The sequence below is a fragment of the Syngnathus leptorhynchus genome, chromosome 21, assembly GCF_054491065.1.
Source record: "Syngnathus leptorhynchus isolate UIUO chromosome 21, UIUO_Slep, whole genome shotgun sequence".
NCBI classification, from domain to species: Eukaryota; Metazoa; Chordata; class Actinopteri; order Syngnathiformes; family Syngnathidae; genus Syngnathus; species Syngnathus leptorhynchus.
Genome location: NC_141215.1, coordinates 535,519 through 553,949, shown reverse-complemented (window position 1 = coordinate 553,949; position 18,431 = coordinate 535,519). Strand labels below are relative to the sequence as shown.

The 18,431-nt window shown below is 47.0% G+C and overlaps 1 non-coding gene and 6 pseudogenes across 1 annotated transcript; all 7 read left to right on the top strand.

Moving 5' to 3' along the window:
* Positions 1 to 4,869: 4,869 nt before the first annotated feature.
* On the top strand, positions 4,870 to 4,986 carry LOC147039948 (5S ribosomal RNA; annotated as a pseudogene).
* Positions 4,987 to 6,941: 1,955 nt separating this feature from the next.
* LOC147039947 (5S ribosomal RNA) lies at positions 6,942 to 7,058 on the top strand (annotated as a pseudogene).
* Positions 7,059 to 8,911: 1,853 nt separating this feature from the next.
* Positions 8,912 to 9,030, top strand: LOC147039946 (5S ribosomal RNA). Its single transcript, XR_015063240.1, has one exon. It is a non-coding gene; the product is annotated as a 5S ribosomal RNA (ribosomal RNA).
* A 4,018-nt stretch (positions 9,031 to 13,048) lies between these two features.
* On the top strand, positions 13,049 to 13,157 carry LOC147039945 (5S ribosomal RNA; annotated as a pseudogene).
* Positions 13,158 to 14,288: 1,131 nt separating this feature from the next.
* On the top strand, positions 14,289 to 14,405 carry LOC147039944 (5S ribosomal RNA; annotated as a pseudogene).
* A 604-nt stretch (positions 14,406 to 15,009) lies between these two features.
* Positions 15,010 to 15,128, top strand: LOC147039943 (5S ribosomal RNA; annotated as a pseudogene).
* A 1,676-nt stretch (positions 15,129 to 16,804) lies between these two features.
* On the top strand, positions 16,805 to 16,923 carry LOC147039942 (5S ribosomal RNA; annotated as a pseudogene).
* The last annotated feature ends 1,508 nt before the right edge of the window (positions 16,924 to 18,431 follow it).

The window sequence follows — 18,431 nt, the reverse complement described above, 5'->3', positions numbered from 1 at the left end:
CTCTGTTTTCCTTAGTCTGTTCCTTCCACTGGGACTTAAACCCAAGCTATATTCCGTGCACCTTCCACTCTTACGCGTTTCACAACAGCACAATCACACAATTTTAGGGCTTTAACTTACTTGTCCCCTGGTTCGTTGCACTGCCGGATCCCGTCAATCCACTGTAGTCCGACGAAGGCAGACCTAAGATGCTGGCCCAGCGAAGAATTTTCTTGCCAGGTCTTTTCTTTACCAGATCCTCCTAATGGACGCTGGCTTGTCGACAATGCAGCACGTCGTCCTCCGTCGATCAGCAGTGGGTATGTTGGATCCGGGTCACGGCACCAAAATGTTAGAGATGTTCCGACTCTAACTTATTTTGCAAGAACCACGCGAGAGACAATATGCCCTTTGAACACTTGCAAGTGGAGAATTTGTTCGTTACTGTAGATACAGCAATGTCCGAACAAAGTCTGCCGTTGAAGTCATGCAAGAGAGTATTTATTGAGAGAAGAAGGGTGGGGGTGAGAGTCAGCCAAGGTGGGGGTGACATTTGACATGTGTGGTGGTCACCTCAGCAAATGATTAACCACTTGGGAGGGTCCCAGTTTATCGCTCCACGAGGCCGTGGACATAAATCCTAGTGGAGCAAAACAAGGACGCCTCCACACCATCTGGAAAGCTTCAACAACTGAATGGTTAAACTTTTCAGAGTCACGGGAAGGTAAAAGGTTCAAACAAAGTTCATCATTCTAGTCTACATCCCAACATAATCATACGATCAAGATAGTTTATAAACCCTAACACTCTGCATCAATATTGTCTATAGGTGGGTGAAATTTGAATCTGGGACGTTTTCTGCTGGATGGTCCCATCAATTGTCATCAATGTCCACACAAAATCATAAAAATAGCACTACTAAAATTAATTCTGAAAAATCCAAAAAACAGGAGTCTAGGTGTTCCCCGTCCAGATTACTGGACCGCGGGACACCAACATCATCTCCAGCAATCCTGTCTGCCATGGGTTGTTTAATTTGGAATGCATTCTGAGACTCAAACCAGTACAAATTAGGAACGTGAGTTTTCCGCCAATCGGTCTGTTGCAACAACTGCTTGACCATTGAGCCCAATTGTCTGGCCTCGTGTCCTGGGGCAATAGCCGGCGAAATGTGTGGCACCCCTTTCTCTGTCATTTTGAACCATTGCATTTGTTCATATGTCAGTTCAGTTGCCGCTGCAACTCCCTATTTACGCACTCCTCTCATCTCACACACACACACACACACACACACACACACACACACACACACACACACACACACACACACACACACACACACACACACACACACACACACACACACACACACACACACACACACACACACACACACACACACACACATTCCCCCCAATTTTATTCATTTAGGATATTTTAGCGGTCTAATCTCTCACAGGAGGAACTGCTACCACCGGATGTTTTGGGGAGGCCTCACTTCTCCCAGGATCTCAAAAAACCTGGCTATTTGAATACGCTCGTCAACGTACCCTTGTCCACCACGACGAAGCTAGGTCCCGGACCTATCCGTAATACGCATAAGTCCCTGACTTTACCGTACACGTCACACACATAAGTTCCAAACTTATTCACCGTATGTATCTTAACTTCTTGCACACTTTATTTGATCTGAACAACAGTCTCCTCTTAAATTTCCTCTTTCAATTTGCAGAATTTAGACTTATAGTAACAGGTATTCTGCTAACCTTATCAGTGATGAGCGCTCAGGGTTGAGGAGACGTTGTACCAGCTCAACGTTGTGCACTTAACCCAAACGGTTCGCCGACCGAGAGACAGCGTCCCAGACGCTGTCCGGTGTCCTGGATTCAGACCACGAGTTGCCAATTACCCTTCTCTTGACATTATGTCGGGGTCACCAAGAAATTGTTAGGATACGGATTTTTAGCTATTGATCTGACTTCAAATTGCAATCAACACTTAACACAAGTTTGGATGTCCCAATCCACACACTGGCGCACCTAACAATTTTGCGAGTTCATTCTGTCAAAGAGAAGACCAGTAGATCAATCAGACCAAATTTACCAATTGTTTATTCCTAACAAAGCACACTAATACAGGCCTGGGTCCAGGGTCCCTCACACTAAAACTCGTGCGTTTTTGTGACCACCAAAAGACGACACATTAACTTCAATCGTTCAAGCAATCTTTTACAACACCCATCACGTATGGCATTCGGAAACTTCAGCCCTAGTTTTAACTCCGACATTGAAACTATAACCCGAGTTTGAAACGTAAATTGTGTGGTGTCATCCATACCGTTGTAGTTCACGTTTCTTACCGCTAGAGGGGAGACTAGGTACAGTAAATAAAGAGCCTTTTACTTTGATACAGCAAAAAGCAGGTCGCAACGGCAAATTCGTGCTACCACACAAAAAGCTGTCAATAACGTTTCATGATAGCCATGTTTCCGTGAAACACCAAAAGTCTTGGAAGAAAGCCTTTTTCGGATCTGGTTGTGACATGGATAGGAGACGTTCAGGGAATACCAGGTGCTAAAAGCCTTTTTTTTTCCCACGTCAATTGTGAAAGGAAACTTTTACAACAGCCATCAAGTTGCTTGGCACGGGTTTTCAGGGGCAATTGTGTCTATAAAATGCGAAACTCTGGAGACTCTGATGGCTTACGTCCATACTACCCTGAGAACACGCGATCTCGGAAGCTTAGCAAGGTCAGGCCTGGTTAGTACTTGGATGAGAGACCGCCTGGGAATACCAGGTGCTGTAAGCTTTTATTTTATTGTATTTTTTTCAATTCAATCGTTCAAGCAATCTTTTACAACACCCATCACGTATGGCATTCGGAAACTTCAGCCCTAGTTTTAACTCTGACATTGAAACTATAACCCGAGTTTGAAACGTAAATTGTGTGGTGTCATCCATAGCGTTGCAGTTCACGTTTCTTACCGCTAGAGGGGAGACTATGTACAGCAGTGGTTCCCAAAGTGGGCGGTACCGGTGGGAAGATCTGGGGGGGCGGTGAGGAAGAAGGGGGCGGTAGGGGGGCGGCAGTCTGAAGTCGAAGTCAGAAGTTCGAGTGGTAGATTTGAGGACATTTTATTGCTTGAAACTGCTGTGAACTCAAAGCAGCAGTCAAATGTCTTGAAAAGGGGAAAAACACTTCCAATGTAGTGTTTTTCCCCTTTTCAAGACATTTACTTTGATACGGCAAAATGCAGGTCGCAACGGCAAATCCGTGCTACCACACAAAAAGCTGTCAATAACGTTTCATGATAGCCATGTTTCCGTGAAACACCAAAAGTCTTGGAAGAAAGCCTTTTTCTTACCTGGTTGTTACATGGATGGGAGACGTTCAGGGAATACCAGTGCTGAAAGTCTTTTTTTTCCCACGTCAATTGTGAAAGGAAACTTTTACAACAGGCATCAAGTACCATCGTTGCTTGGCACGGGTTTTCAGGGCCGATTGTGTCTATAAAATGTAAAACTCTGGAGCCTCTGATGGCTTGCGGCCATACTACCCTGAGAACGCCTGATCTCGTCCGATTTCGGAAGCTTAGCAAGGTCGGGCCCGGTTAGTACTTGCATGTACTACCACTAGAGGCGAGACTATGTACAGTAAATAAAGAGCCTGGCTCCCTGTGAACTCAAAGCAGCAGTCTTTTTTTGTAAAATAACCCAACATTACATACACATTGCCCTTCCATGTAGTGTTTTTACCCTTTTCATGACATTTACTTTGATACAGCAAAATGCAGGTCGCAACGGCAAATTCGTGCTATCACACAAAAAGCTGTCAATAACGTTTCATGATAGCCATGTTCCCGTGAAACACCAAAAGTCTTGGAAGAAAGCCTTTTTCGGACCTGGTTGTTACATGGATGGGAGATGTTCAGGGAATACCAGTGCTGAAAGCCTTTTTTTTCCCACGTCAATTGTGAAAGGAAACTTTTACAACAGCCATCAAGTTGCTTGGCACCGGTTTTCAGGGGCATTTGTTTCTATAAAATGCAAAACTTTGGAAACTTTGTCGGATTACGGCCATACTACCCTGAAAACGCCTGATCTCGGAAACTTAGCACGGTCGGGCCTGGTTAGTACTCGGATGACAGACCGCCTGGGAATACCAGGTGCTGTAAGCTAATATTTATTTATTTATGTATTTATTTTTTCAATTCAATCGTTCAAGCAATCTTTTGCAACACCCATCACGTATGGCATTCGGAAACTTCAGCCCTAGTTCGAACTCCGACATTGAAACTATAACCCGAGTTTGAAACGTAAATTGTGTGGTGTCATCCATAGCGTTGCAGTTCACGTTTCTTACCGCTAGAAGGTAGCGACTAGAGAAACCGACTGAAAATTACTGACCGCGGGGATCTACGACTTCTTCTTAGTGAGTTCCAGCCTGATGTTCAGAAGCTTGTCCCTGCACCAAGCACATCCATCCCATTAATAATAAGTGTGAGACAAAAATGTTACTGGTGGAGTGTTTAGGGGGGGGGGGGGCTAGGAACTCACTGGGGAGCCAAGGGGGCGCCAGCCTGCAAAACATGGATGGGAGATGTTCAGGGAATACCAGGTGCTGAAAGCCTTTTTTTTCCCACATCAATTGTGAAAGGAAACTTTTACAACAGCCATCATGGGGGGGGGGCTAGGAACTCACTGGGGAGCCAAGGGGGCGCCAGCCTGCAAAACATGGATGGGAGATGTTCAGGGAATACCAGGTGCTGAAAGCCTTTTTTTTCCCACATCAATTGTGAAAGGAAACTTTTACAACAGCCATCAAGTTGCTAGGCACAGGTTTTCAGGGGCGATTGTTTATATAAAATGACAAACTTTGGTGACTTCGACGGCTTACGGCCATACTACCCTGAGAACGCCCGATTGTCCGATCTCGGAAGCTTAGCAAGGTCGGGCCTGGTTAGTACTTGGATGGAAGACCGCCCGGGAATACCAGGTGCTGTAAGCTTTTATTTTATTTTTTTCAATTCAATCGTTCAAGCAATCTTTTACAACACCCATCACGTATGGCATTCGGAAACTTCAGCCCTAGTTTTAACTCCGACATTGAAACTGTAACCCGAGTTTGAAATGTAAATTGTGTGGTGTCATCCATACCGTTGTAGTTCACGATTCGTACCACTAGAGGGGAGACTATGTACAGTAAATAAAGAGCCTGGCTCCCTGTGAACTCAAAGCAGCAGTCAAATGTCTTGAAAAGGGGAAAAACACTTCCAATGTAGTGTTTTTCCCCTTTTCAAGACATTTACTTTGATACGGCAAAATGCAGGTCGCAACGGCAAATCCGTGCTACCACACAAAAAGCTGTCAATAACGTTTCATGATAGCCATGTTTCCGTGAAACACCAAAAGTCTTGGAAGAAAGCCTTTTTCTTACCTGGTTGTTACATGGATGGGAGACGTTCAGGGAATACCAGTGCTGAAAGCCTTTTTTTTCCCACGTCAATTGTGAAAGGAAACTTTTACAACAGGCATCAAGTACCATCGTTGCTTGGCACGGGTTTTCAGGGCCGATTGTGTCTATAAAATGTAAAACTCTGGAGCCTCTGATGGCTTGCGGCCATACTACCCTGAGAACGCCTGATCTCGTCCGATTTCGGAAGCTTAGCAAGGTCGGGCCCGGTTAGTACTTGCATGTACTACCACTAGAGGCGAGACTATGTACAGTAAATAAAGAGCCTGGCTCCCTGTGAACTCAAAGCAGCAGTCTTTATTTGTAAAATAACCCAACATTACATACACATTGCCCTTCCATGTAGTGTTTTTACCCTTTTCATGACATTTACTTTGATACAGCAAAATGCAGGTCGCAACGGCAAATTCGTGCTATCACACAAAAAGCTGTCAATAACGTTTCATGATAGCCATGTTCACGTGAAACACCAAAAGTCTTGGAAGAAAGCCTTTTTCGGACCTGGTTGTTACATGGATGGGAGATGTTCAGGGAATACCAGTGCTGAAAGCCTTTTTTTTCCCACGTCAATTGTGAAAGGAAACATTTACAACAGCCATCAAGTTGCTTGGCACGGGTTTTCAGGGGCATTTGTTTCTATAAAATGCAAAACTTTGGAAACTTTGTCGGATTACGGCCATACTACCCTGAAAACGCCTGATCTCGGAAACTTAGCACGGTCGGGCCTGGTTAGTACTCGGATGACAGACCGCCTGGGAATACCAGGTGCTGTAAGCTAATATTTATTTATTTATGTATTTATTTTTTCAATTCAATCGTTCAAGCAATCTTTTGCAACACCCATCACGTATGGCATTCGGAAACTTCAGCCCTAGTTTTAACTCCGACATTGAAACTATAACCCGAGTTTGAAACGTAAATTGTGTGGTGTCATCCATAGCGTTGCAGTTCACGTTTCTTACCGCTAGAAGGTAGCGACTAGAGAAACCGACTGAAAATTACTGACCGCGGGGATCTACGACTTCTTCTTAGTGAGTTCCAGCCTGATGTTCAGAAGCTTGTCCCTGCACCAAGCACATCCATCCCATTAATAATAAGTGTGAGACAAAAATGTTACTGGTGGAGTGTTTAGGGGGGGGGGGGGCTAGGAACTCACTGGGGAGCCAAGGGGGCGCCAGCCTGCAAAACATGGATGGGAGATGTTCAGGGAATACCAGGTGCTGAAAGCCTTTTTTTTCCCACATCAATTGTGAAAGGAAACTTTTACAACAGCCATCATGGGGGGGGGGCTAGGAACTCACTGGGGAGCCAAGGGGGCGCCAGCCTGCAAAACATGGATGGGAGATGTTCAGGGAATACCAGGTGCTGAAAGCCTTTTTTTTCCCACATCAATTGTGAAAGGAAACTTTTACAACAGCCATCAAGTTGCTAGGCACAGGTTTTCAGGGGCGATTGTTTATATAAAATGACAAACTTTGGTGACTTCGACGGCTTACGGCCATACTACCCTGAGAACGCCCGATTGTCCGATCTCGGAAGCTTAGCAAGGTCGGGCCTGGTTAGTACTTGGATGGAAGACCGCCCGGGAATACCAGGTGCTGTAAGCTTTTATTTTATTTTTTTCAATTCAATCGTTCAAGCAATCTTTTACAACACCCATCACGTATGGCATTCGGAAACTTCAGCCCTAGTTTTAACTCCGACATTGAAACTGTAACCCGAGTTTGAAATGTAAATTGTGTGGTGTCATCCATACCGTTGTAGTTCACGATTCGTACCACTAGAGGGGAGACTATGTACAGTAAATAAAGAGCCTGGCTCCCTGTGAACTCAAAGCAGCAGTCAAATGTCTTGAAAAGGGGAAAAACACTTCCAATGTAGTGTTTTTCCCCTTTTCAAGACATTTACTTTGATACGGCAAAATGCAGGTCGCAACGGCAAATCCGTGCTACCACACAAAAAGCTGTCAATAACGTTTCATGATAGCCATGTTTCCGTGAAACACCAAAAGTCTTGGAAGAAAGCCTTTTTCTTACCTGGTTGTTACATGGATGGGAGACGTTCAGGGAATACCAGTGCTGAAAGCCTTTTTTTTCCCACGTCAATTGTGAAAGGAAACTTTTACAACAGGCATCAAGTACCATCGTTGCTTGGCACGGGTTTTCAGGGCCGATTGTGTCTATAAAATGTAAAACTCTGGAGCCTCTGATGGCTTGCGGCCATACTACCCTGAGAACGCCTGATCTCGTCCGATTTCGGAAGCTTAGCAAGGTCGGGCCCGGTTAGTACTTGCATGTACTACCACTAGAGGCGAGACTATGTACAGTAAATAAAGAGCCTGGCTCCCTGTGAACTCAAAGCAGCAGTCTTTATTTGTAAAATAACCCAACATTACATACACATTGCCCTTCCATGTAGTGTTTTTACCCTTTTCATGACATTTACTTTGATACAGCAAAATGCAGGTCGCAACGGCAAATTCGTGCTATCACACAAAAAGCTGTCAATAACGTTTCATGATAGCCATGTTCACGTGAAACACCAAAAGTCTTGGAAGAAAGCCTTTTTCGGACCTGGTTGTTACATGGATGGGAGATGTTCAGGGAATACCAGTGCTGAAAGCCTTTTTTTTCCCACGTCAATTGTGAAAGGAAACATTTACAACAGCCATCAAGTTGCTTGGCACGGGTTTTCAGGGGCATTTGTTTCTATAAAATGCAAAACTTTGGAAACTTTGTCGGATTACGGCCATACTACCCTGAAAACGCCTGATCTCGGAAACTTAGCACGGTCGGGCCTGGTTAGTACTCGGATGACAGACCGCCTGGGAATACCAGGTGCTGTAAGCTAATATTTATTTATTTATGTATTTATTTTTTCAATTCAATCGTTCAAGCAATCTTTTGCAACACCCATCACGTATGGCATTCGGAAACTTCAGCCCTAGTTTTAACTCCGACATTGAAACTATAACCCGAGTTTGAAACGTAAATTGTGTGGTGTCATCCATAGCGTTGCAGTTCACGTTTCTTACCGCTAGAGGGTAGACTATGTACAGTAAATAAACAGCCTGGCTTCCGGTGAACTTAAAGCAGCAGTCAAATGTCTTGAAATGGGAAAAACACTTCCAATATAGTGTTTTTCCCTTTTTCAAGACATTTACTTTGATACGGCAAAATGCAGGTCGCAACGGCAAATTCGTGCTACCACACAAAAAGCTGTCAATAACTTTTCATGATAGCCATGTTTCCATGAAACACCAAAAGTCATGGAAGAAAGCCTTTTTCGGACCTGGTTGTGTGACATGGATGGGAGACGTTCAGGGAATACCAGGTGCTGAAAGCCTTTTTTTTCCACGTCAATTGTGAAAGGAAACTTTTACAACAGCCATCAAGTTGCTTGGCACGAGTTTTCAGGGGCGATTGTGTCTATAAAATGCAAAACTCTGGATATTCTGACAGCTTACGGCCATACTACCCTGAGAATGCCCGATCTCGTCAGATCTCGGAAGCTTAGCAGGGTCGGGCCTGGTTAGTACTTAGATGGGAGTCCGCCTGGGAATACCAGGTGCTGTAAGCTTTTATTTATTTATTTATTTATTTTCACCCTCCTTGAGTCGTCACCTTATCGTGGTGGAGGGATTTGCGTGCCCCTATGATCCTAGGAGCCATGTTGTCTGGGGCTTCATGCCCCTGGTAGGGTAACCATGGCAGAAGGGTCCTAGGTGAGGGGCCAGACAAAGCACGGCTCAGAAGACCCCTTATGATGAAAAAAATATATGGATGTCGTTTTCCCTCGCCCGGACGCGGGTCACCGGGGCACCTCTCTGGAGCCAGGCCTGGAGGTGGGGCTCGAAGGCGAGCGCCTGGTGGCCGGGCCTTCGCTCATGGGGTCCGGTCGGGCATAGCCCGAAAAGAAAACATGGGTTCCCCTTCCAATGGGCTCACCACCTATAGGACGGGCCAAAGGGGTCGGGTGCATAGTGAGCTGGGCGGCGGCCAAAGGCGGGGACCTTGGCGGTCCGATCCCCGGCTGCAGAGGCTGGCTCTAGGGACATGGAATGTCACCTCTCTGGCTGGAAAGGAGCCCAAGCTGGTGTGTGAGGCAGAAAGGTTCCGACTAGACATAGTCGGACTTGCCTCCACACATAGTTTGGGCTCTGGTACAAGCCCTATCGAGAGGGGCTGGACTCTCTTCCACTCTGGAGTTGCCCACGGTGAGATGCGTCGAGCAGCTGTCGGCATACTTATTGCCCCCCGGCTGGGCGCCTGCACATTGGGGTTCACCCCGGTGAGCGAGAGGGTAGCCTCCCTCCGCCTTCGGGTGGGGGGACGGGTCCTGTTGTTTGTGTCTATGCACCGAACGGCAGCTCAAAGTACCCACCCTTCTTAGAGTCCCTGGAGGAAGTGCTGGAGAGCGCTCCTTCTGGGGACTCCATCGTTCTACTGGGTGACTTCAATGCTCACGTGGGCAATGACAGTGAGACCTGGAAGGGCATGATTGGGAGGAACGGCCCCCCCGATCTGAACCAGAGCGGTGTTCTATTATTGGACTTTTGTGCTCGACACGGATTTTCTATAATGAACACCATGTTCAGGCATAAGGGTGTCCATGTGTGCACTTGGCACCAGGACACCCTAGGCCGCAGTTCGTTGATCGACCTTGTAGTCGTGTCATCGGATTTGCGGCCGCATGTTTTGGACACTCGGGTGAAGAGAGGGGCGGAGCTGTCAACTGATCACCACCTGGTGGTGGGTTGGCTCCGATGGCGGGGGAAGATGCCGGTCCGACCTGGCAGACCCAAACGCTCTGTGAGGGTCTGCTGGGAACGTCTGGCAGAATCCCCTGTCAGGAAGAGCTTCAACTCCCACCTCCGGCAGAGCTTTTCCCACGGGGAGGCGGGGGACATTGAGTCCGAGTGGACCTTGTTCCGCGCCTCCATTGTTGAGGCAGCCGACCGGAGCTGTGGCCGTTAAGGTTGTTGGTGCCTGTTGTGGCGGCAATCCCCGAACCCGCTGGTGGACACCGGCGGTAAGGGATGCCGTCAAGCTGAAGAAGGAGTCCTATAGGGCTTTTTGGCCTGCGGGACTCTGGAGACAGCTGACAGGTACCGGATGGCCAAGCGGAACGCGGCTTCGGCGGTTGCTGAGGCAAAAACTCGGGCGTGTGAGGAGTTTGGCGAGACCATGGAGAATGACTTCCGGACGGCTTCGAGGAAATTCTGGTCCACCATCCGGCGTCTCAGGAGGGGGAAGCAGTGCACGGTCAACACTGTTTACAGTGGAGATGGTGTGCTGCTGACCTCGACTCGGGATGTCGTGAGTCGGTGACGAAGACCTCCTCAATTCGACCGACACGCCTTCCATTGTGGAAGCAGGGCCTGAGGACTCTGAGGCGGACTCTCCAATCTCGGAGGTCGAAGTCACTGAGGTAGTTAAAAAACTCCTTGGTGGCAAGGCCCCGGGGGTGGATGAGATCCGCCCGGAGTTCTTAAAGGCTCTGGATGTTGTGGGGCTGTCATGGCTGACACGCCTCTACAGCATTGCGTGGACATCGGGGACGGTGCCTCTGGATTGGCAGACTGGGGTGGTGGTTCCCCTCTTTAAGAAGGGGGACCGGAGGGTGTGTTCCAATTACAGGGGAATCACACTCCTCAGCCTCCCTGGTAAGGTCTATTCAGGGGTGCTGGAGAGGAGGATCCGTCGGGAGGTCGAATCTCGGATTCAGGAGGAGCAGTGTGGCTTTCGTCCTGGCCGTGGAACAGTGGACCAGCTCTACACCCTCGGCAGGATCCTCGAGGGTGCATGGGAGTTCGCCCAACCAGTCCACATGTGTTTTGTGGACTTGGAGAAGGCGTTCGACCGTGTCCCTCGGGAGGTTCTCTGGAGGGTGCTTCGGGAGTACGGGGTGCCGAGCCAACTGATAAGGGCGGTTCGGTCCCTGTATCACCGATGCCAGAGTTTGGTCCACATTTCCGACAGTAAGTCGGATTCGTTCCCAGTGAGGGTTGGACTCCGCCAAGGCTGCGCTTTGTCACCGATTCTGTTCATAATTTTTATGGACAGAATTTCTAGGCGCAGCCGAGGCGTTGAGGGCGTCCGGTTTGGGGACCTCAGCATTGCGTCACTGCTTTTTGCAGATGACGTGGTGCTGTTGGCTTCTTCAGTCCGTGATCTCCAGCTCTCACTGGAGCGGTTCGCAGCCGAGTGTGAAGCGGTCGGGATGAGGGTCAGCACCTCCAAATCCGAGTCCATGGTCGGTCGGGATGAGGGTCAGCACCTCCAAATCCAAGTCCATGGTCCTCGGTCGGAAAAGGGTGGAATGCCCTCTCCGGATCGGGGATGAGAGCCTGCCCCAAGTGGAGGAGTTCAAGTATCTTGGGGTCTTGTTCACGAGTGAGGGCAGGATGGAGCGCGAGATCGACAGGCGGATCGGTGCAGCGTCGGCAGTAATGCGGACTCTGTACCGGTCCGTCGTGGTGAAGAGAGAGCTGAGCCAAATGGCAAAGCTCTCGATTTACCGAGCTACGCTCCTACCCTCACCTATGGTCACGAGCTATGGGTCGTGACCGAAAGAACAAGATCCAGGATACAAGCGGCTGAAATGAGTTTCCTCCGCAGGGTGTCCGGGCTCTCCCTTAGAGATAGGGTGAGAAGCTCAGTCATCCGGGAGAGACTCGGAGTAGAGCCGCTGCTCCTCCACGTTGAGAGGAGCCAGTTGAGGTGGCTCGGGCATCTCATTAGGATGCCTCCTGAACGCCTCCCTGGGGAGGTGTTCCGGGCATGTCCCACCGGTAGGAGACGCCGGGGACGACCCAGGACGCGCTGGAGAGACTACGTCCCTCGGCTGGCCTGGGAACGCCTTGGAATCCCCCGGGATGAGCTGGAGGAAGTGGCTGGGGAGAGGGAGGTCTAGGAGTCCCTCCTAAAGCTGCTGCCCCCGCGACCCGACCCCGGATAAGCGGAAGAAGATGAAGGTGAAGGTGAAGATTTATTTATTTTCAATTCAATCGTTCAAGCAATTTTTTTACAACACCCATCACGTATGGCATTCGGAAACTTCAGCCCTAGTTTTAACTCCGACATTGAAACTATAACCCGAGTTTGAAACGTAAATTGTGTAGTGTCATACATACCGTTGTAGTTCACGTTTCTTACCGCTAGAGGGGAGACTATGTACAGTAAATAAAGAGCCTGGCTCCCTGTGAACTCAAAGCAGCAGTCTTTATTTGTAAAATAACCCAACATTACATACATATTGCGCTTCCATGTAGTGTTTTTATCCTTTTCATGACATTTACTTTGATACAGCGAAATGCAGGTCGCAACGGCAAATTCGTGCTACCACACAAAAAGCTGTCAATAACGTTTCACGATAGCCATGTTTCCGTGAAACACCAAAAGTCTTGGAAGAAAGCCTTTTTCGGATCTGGTTGTGACATGGATAGGAGACGTTCAGGGAATACCAGGTGCTAAAAGCCTTTTTTTTCCCCACGTCAATTGTGAAAGGAAACTTTTACAACAGCCATCAAGTTGCTTGGCACGGGTTTTCAGGGGCAATTGTGTCTATAAAATGCAAAACTCTGGGAACTCTGATGGCTTACGGCCATACTACCCTGAGAACACGCAATCTCGGAAGCTTAGCAAGGTCTGGCCAGGTTAGTACTTGGATGGGAGACCGCCTGGGAATACCAGGTGCTGTAAGCTTTTATTTTATTGTATTTTTTTCAATTCAATCGTTCAAGCAATCTTTTACAACACCCATCACGTATGGCATTGGGAAACTTCAGCCCTAGTTTTAACTCCGACATTGAAACTATAACCCGAGTTTTAAACGTAAATTGTGTGGTGTCATCCATAGCGTTGCAGTTCACGTTTCTTACCGCTAGAGGGGAGACTATGTACAGCAGTGGTTCCCAAAGTGGGCGGTACCGGTGGGAAGATCTGGGGGGGCGGTGAGGAAGAAGGGGGCGGTAGGGGGGCGGCAGTCTGAAGTCGAAGTCAGAAGTTCGAGTGGTAGATTTGAGGACATTTTATTGCTTGAAATACCAGACTGGGTGATCAATCCATTCCTAAATGTCGTCGGTGAAGAAACTGGAGTGGCAGAGGAAGAACTGATTTCAATTCAAAATGACATTGAGCTAAGGCCAAAGTTCAAAAAGTCATATCAAGATTTTTGGTTCCAAAAAAAAATCTCTGACTGCTATCAAGTGCTGTGGAACAAGGTCAAGATGTACTTTATTGCCTTCCCAACATCATATTTAGTAGAACGGGGCTTCAGTGCAGTCGCCTTGCTTCTTTCCAAGCAAAGAAACCGACTGAAAATTACTGACCGCGGGGATCTACGACTTCTTCTTAGTGAGTTCCAGCCTGATGTTGAGAAGCTTGTGTCCCTGCACCAAGCACATCCATCCCATAATATTAAGTGTGAGACAAAAATGTTACTGGTGGAGTGTTTAGGTCTTTACCATTCTATGTTGCTGAAACAGTTAAAACAGTTAAAAAATGAATTGGTTTGCTAAATTGGGTTTTATTTGTGAAATACACATCAGTGTTTAACCTCTTTTCAAATTGCAGCATACCAAATATCAAGAAAGAGGTGTTTGTTTCCATATGTGTCTGTGGGGGGACGGGGGGCTAGGAACTCACTAGGGAGCCAAGGGGGCGCCAGCCTGCAAAACATGGATGGGAGATGTTCAAGGAATACCAGGTGCTGAAAGCCTTTTTTTTCCCACATCAATTGTGAAAGAAAACTTTTACAACAGCCATCAAGTTGCTAGGCACAGGTTTTCAGGGGCGATTGTTTATATAAAATGCAAAACTTTGGTGACTTCGACGGCTTACGGCCATACTACCCTGAGAACGCCCGATTGTCCGATCTCGGAAGCTTAGCAAGGTCGGGCCTGGTTAGTACTTGGATGGAAGACCGCCCGGGAATACCAGGTGCTGTAAGCTTTTATTTTATTTTTTTCAATTCAATCGTTCAAGCAATCTTTTACAACACCCATCACGTATGGCATTCGGAAACTTCAGCCCTAGTTTTAACTCCGACATTGAAACTGTAACCCGAGTTTGAAATGTAAATTGTGTGGTGTCATCCATACCGTTGTAGTTTACAATTCGTACCACTAGAGGGGAGACTATGTACAGTAAATAAAGAGCCTGGCTCCCTGTGAACTCAAAGCAGCAGTCAAATGTCTTGAAAAGGGGAAAAACACTTCCAATGTAGTGTTTTTCCCCTTTTCAAGACATTTACTTTGATACGGCAAAATGCAGGTCGCAACGGCAAATCCGTGCTACCACACAAAAAGCTGTCAATAACGTTTCATGATAGCCATGTTTCCGTGAAACACCAAAAGTCTTGGAAGAAAGCCTTTTTCTTACCTGGTTGTTACATGGATGGGAGACGTTCAGGGAATACCAGTGCTGAAAGCCTTTTTTTTCCCACGTCAATTGTGAAAGGAAACTTTTACAACAGGCATCAAGTACCGTCGTTGCTTGGCACGGGTTTTCAGGGGCGATTGTGTCTATAAAATGTAAAACTCTGGAGACTCTGACGGCTTACGGCCATACTACCCTGAGAACGCCCAATCTCGTCCAATCTCGGAAGCTTAGCAGGGTCGGGCCTACTTAGTACTTGCATGGGAGACCGCCTGGGAATACCAGGTGCTGTGAGCTTTTATTTTATTTTATTTTTTTTCACTTCAATTGTTCAAGCAATCTTTTACAACACCTGTTAGAGATGTTCTGACTCTAACTTATTTTGCAAGAACCACACTGGAGACAGTATGCCCTTTAAGCACTTGCAGGTGGAGAGCTTGTCTGTTACTGTAGGTACAGCAATGTCCTAACAGACTCAGCCGTTAGTCTCTTACAAGAGCATATTTATTGAGAACAAGTAGGGTGGGGGTGACATTTGACATGTTTGGTGGTCACCTCAGCAAATGGTTAATCAGTGCAGAGGGTCCCAGTTGGTGGTCACCTCAGCAAATGGTTAACCAGTGCAGAGGGTCCCAGTTTATTGTTTTACGAGGTCTTGGAAATAAAACCTAGTGGAGCATTTTAGATGACTAAGTAAACAAGGATGTTTCCACACCTTTTGGAAAGTTTCAACAACTGAATGGTTAAACTTTTCAGAGTCAAGGAAAGGTAAAAGGTTCAAACAAAGTTCATCATTCTAGTCTACATCTCAACATAATTATACGATCAAGATAGTTTATAAACCCTAACATATCCCTCCTGTTTATCATATGATTATGCCCACCCCGATCAATAAAACATAAGTAAGAAAATATAATGAAGAAAGAAAAACAACAACAAAATCTAAACACAGAAACAGCACATCATTGTGTCCATCACTTGCAAAGCATTTTCGATCATCATTTCAAAATCATTAGTGTTCTGTAAAACATGCTCGGCTAAACATCATTTACGCAATCTACGTAGATCAATTTTAATGTGTGAGTGAAAAACCTGCGGCAAGATGTCATAATGCAGGAAAAGTCTCACACGGTCCCTCTGCCTTAGGCGACCAGAATGTTACCAATAACAACAGTTAAGACAAAAATTTGAGGCGAGACTATGTACAGAAGTGGTTCCCAAAGTGGGCGGTACCGGTGGAAAGATCTGGGGGGGCGGTGAGGAAGAAGGGGGCGGTAGGGGGGCGGCAGTCTGAAGTCGAAGTCAGAAGTTCGAGTGGTAGATTTGAGGACATTTTATTGCTTGAAATACCAGACTGCGTGATCAATCCATTCCTAAATGTCGACGGTGAAGAAACTGGAGTGGCAGAGGAAGAACTGATTTCAATTCAAAATGACATTGAGCTAAGGCCAAAGTTCAAAAAGTCATATCAAGATTTTTGGTTCCAAAAAAAAATCTCTGACTGCTATCAAGTGCTGTGGAACAAGGTCAAGATGTACTTTATTGCCTTCCCAACATCATATTTAGTAGAACGGGGCTTCAGTGCAGTCGCCTTGCTTCTTTCCAAGCAAAGAAACCGACTGAAAATTACTGACCGCGGGGATCTACGACTTCTTCTTAGTGAGTTCCAGCCTGATGTTGAGAAGCTTGTGTCCCTGCACCAAGCACATCCATCCCATTAATATTAAGTGTGAGACAAAAATGTTACTGGTGGAGTGTTTAGGGGGGGGGGCTAGGAACTCACTGGGGAGCCAAGGGGGCGCCAGCCTGCAAAACATGGATGGGAGATGTTCAGGGAATACCAGGTGCTGAAAGCCTTTTTTTTCCCCACATCAATTGTGAAAGGAAACTTTTACAACAGCCATCAAGTTGCTTGGCACGGGTTTTCAGGGACGATTGTGTCTATAAAATGCAAAACTCTGGAGATTCTGATGGCTTACGGCCATACTACCCTGAGAACGTCCGATCTCATTCGATCTCGGAAACTTAGCAGGGTCGGGCCTGGTTAGTACTTGGATGGGAGACCGCCTGGGAATACCAGGCGCTGTAAGCTTTTATTTTAGTTTATTTTTTTTCAATTCAATCATTCAAGCAATTTTTTTACAACACCCATCACGTATGGCATTCGGAAACTTCAGCCCTAGTTTTAACTCCGACATTGAAACTTGTTAGGATACGGATTTTTAGCTATTGATCTGACTCCAAATTGCGATCAACACTTAACACAAGTTTCTATGTCCCAATCCTGCGGCAAGATGTCATAATGCAGGAAAAGTCTCACACGGTCCCTCTGCCTTAGGCGACCAGAATGTTACCAATAACAACAGTCAAGACAAAAATTGCTCGTGATTGTTCAGCCGTCGGGGGCTTGGCATGCCCACTGTTGGAGGGTGAGCACAATTCTCACCCCCTTTGCAGCACTGCTTCATCGGGGGAGAACTTGGAAATGTCTGCCGCGCGGTTGTCGTCTTCAGTCTTCAGTGGCCAGGGGAGACTACCTGGCCACCAAGGGGGAAGAGGATTATTCTGCCTCTATTTGAACTGGGGGCGGGGACGCTGTCGATGGTCGGTTGTTTATACTTCAGATTTAGCAGTAGTTGTTGTGTCTGTGTCAGCGTCTTACCACCATCTTGCTCTGCTTCATACCATACCGTTCCATTACAGGAATGATACACCCTCACTCGTTCTCCTTTCGCTCCATCACTTCTGCCATCCCGCACCATATGTTCAAACGCCAACATAGTCCACACAAAGCACAAGCCAGCAAGCAAAATAGTCAATAAAGTTAAACATTTGCATCGTCGTCGTCTTGGTTCAGACACTTTCAAGTCCGACTTTGATCCAATTCTCGCCATCGTCATGTTCCCTCTCTTGACCTGCCCGTCCGGGCGGTCAACCTTTATGCTCACCATAGGCAGGCACAAAGTCTGGGGCCTGGCGCAACTGTGAGTAATGGTACCACTTTTGTCCTTTAGTTTCCAATTGGACGGCGTGTGAAGTTCTAGCCAGAACCCTAAACGGTCCTTTCCAGCGAGGTTCAGTCCACTTCCGGGAAAGCACCCGGAGGTAGACATACGGAGTGATGTCCGACTCCGGTGATGCTGATGACAAATCTGCAACCGCTTTGTCTGCGACCTGCGTAGACACACTGGATACAAGTGAATGAAGATACTTCCAGTATGCAGCGTGTGATAAATCAGGTGTCGGTACGTCAGCTGGCGGGACCAAGGTGGAGGCAGGCCCTGGCATTAGGCGACCAGTCAACAGTTCGAATGGCGCAAAACCTGTTATTTTGTGAACAGTTTGGCGGACTCCATGCACAATATTCAGCAGTGGTTGCGTCTTTTCTGCATAATGTGGGATCCATGCTCTGCAGTAATTGCAGAGCCCCAAAAATGACATTTTTTTTTTTTTATTCAGGTTTTGGTGCATCTGCAATGATTTGTTTTCAGTTTTTTTGTATCTGTCTTCCAGCAGCTGACAACGTGTGACCTAAATAGTTCACTTCCTGTTTGATCCATTGTAGTTTATTTTTGCTTACTTTATTCCCTGCTTTACAGA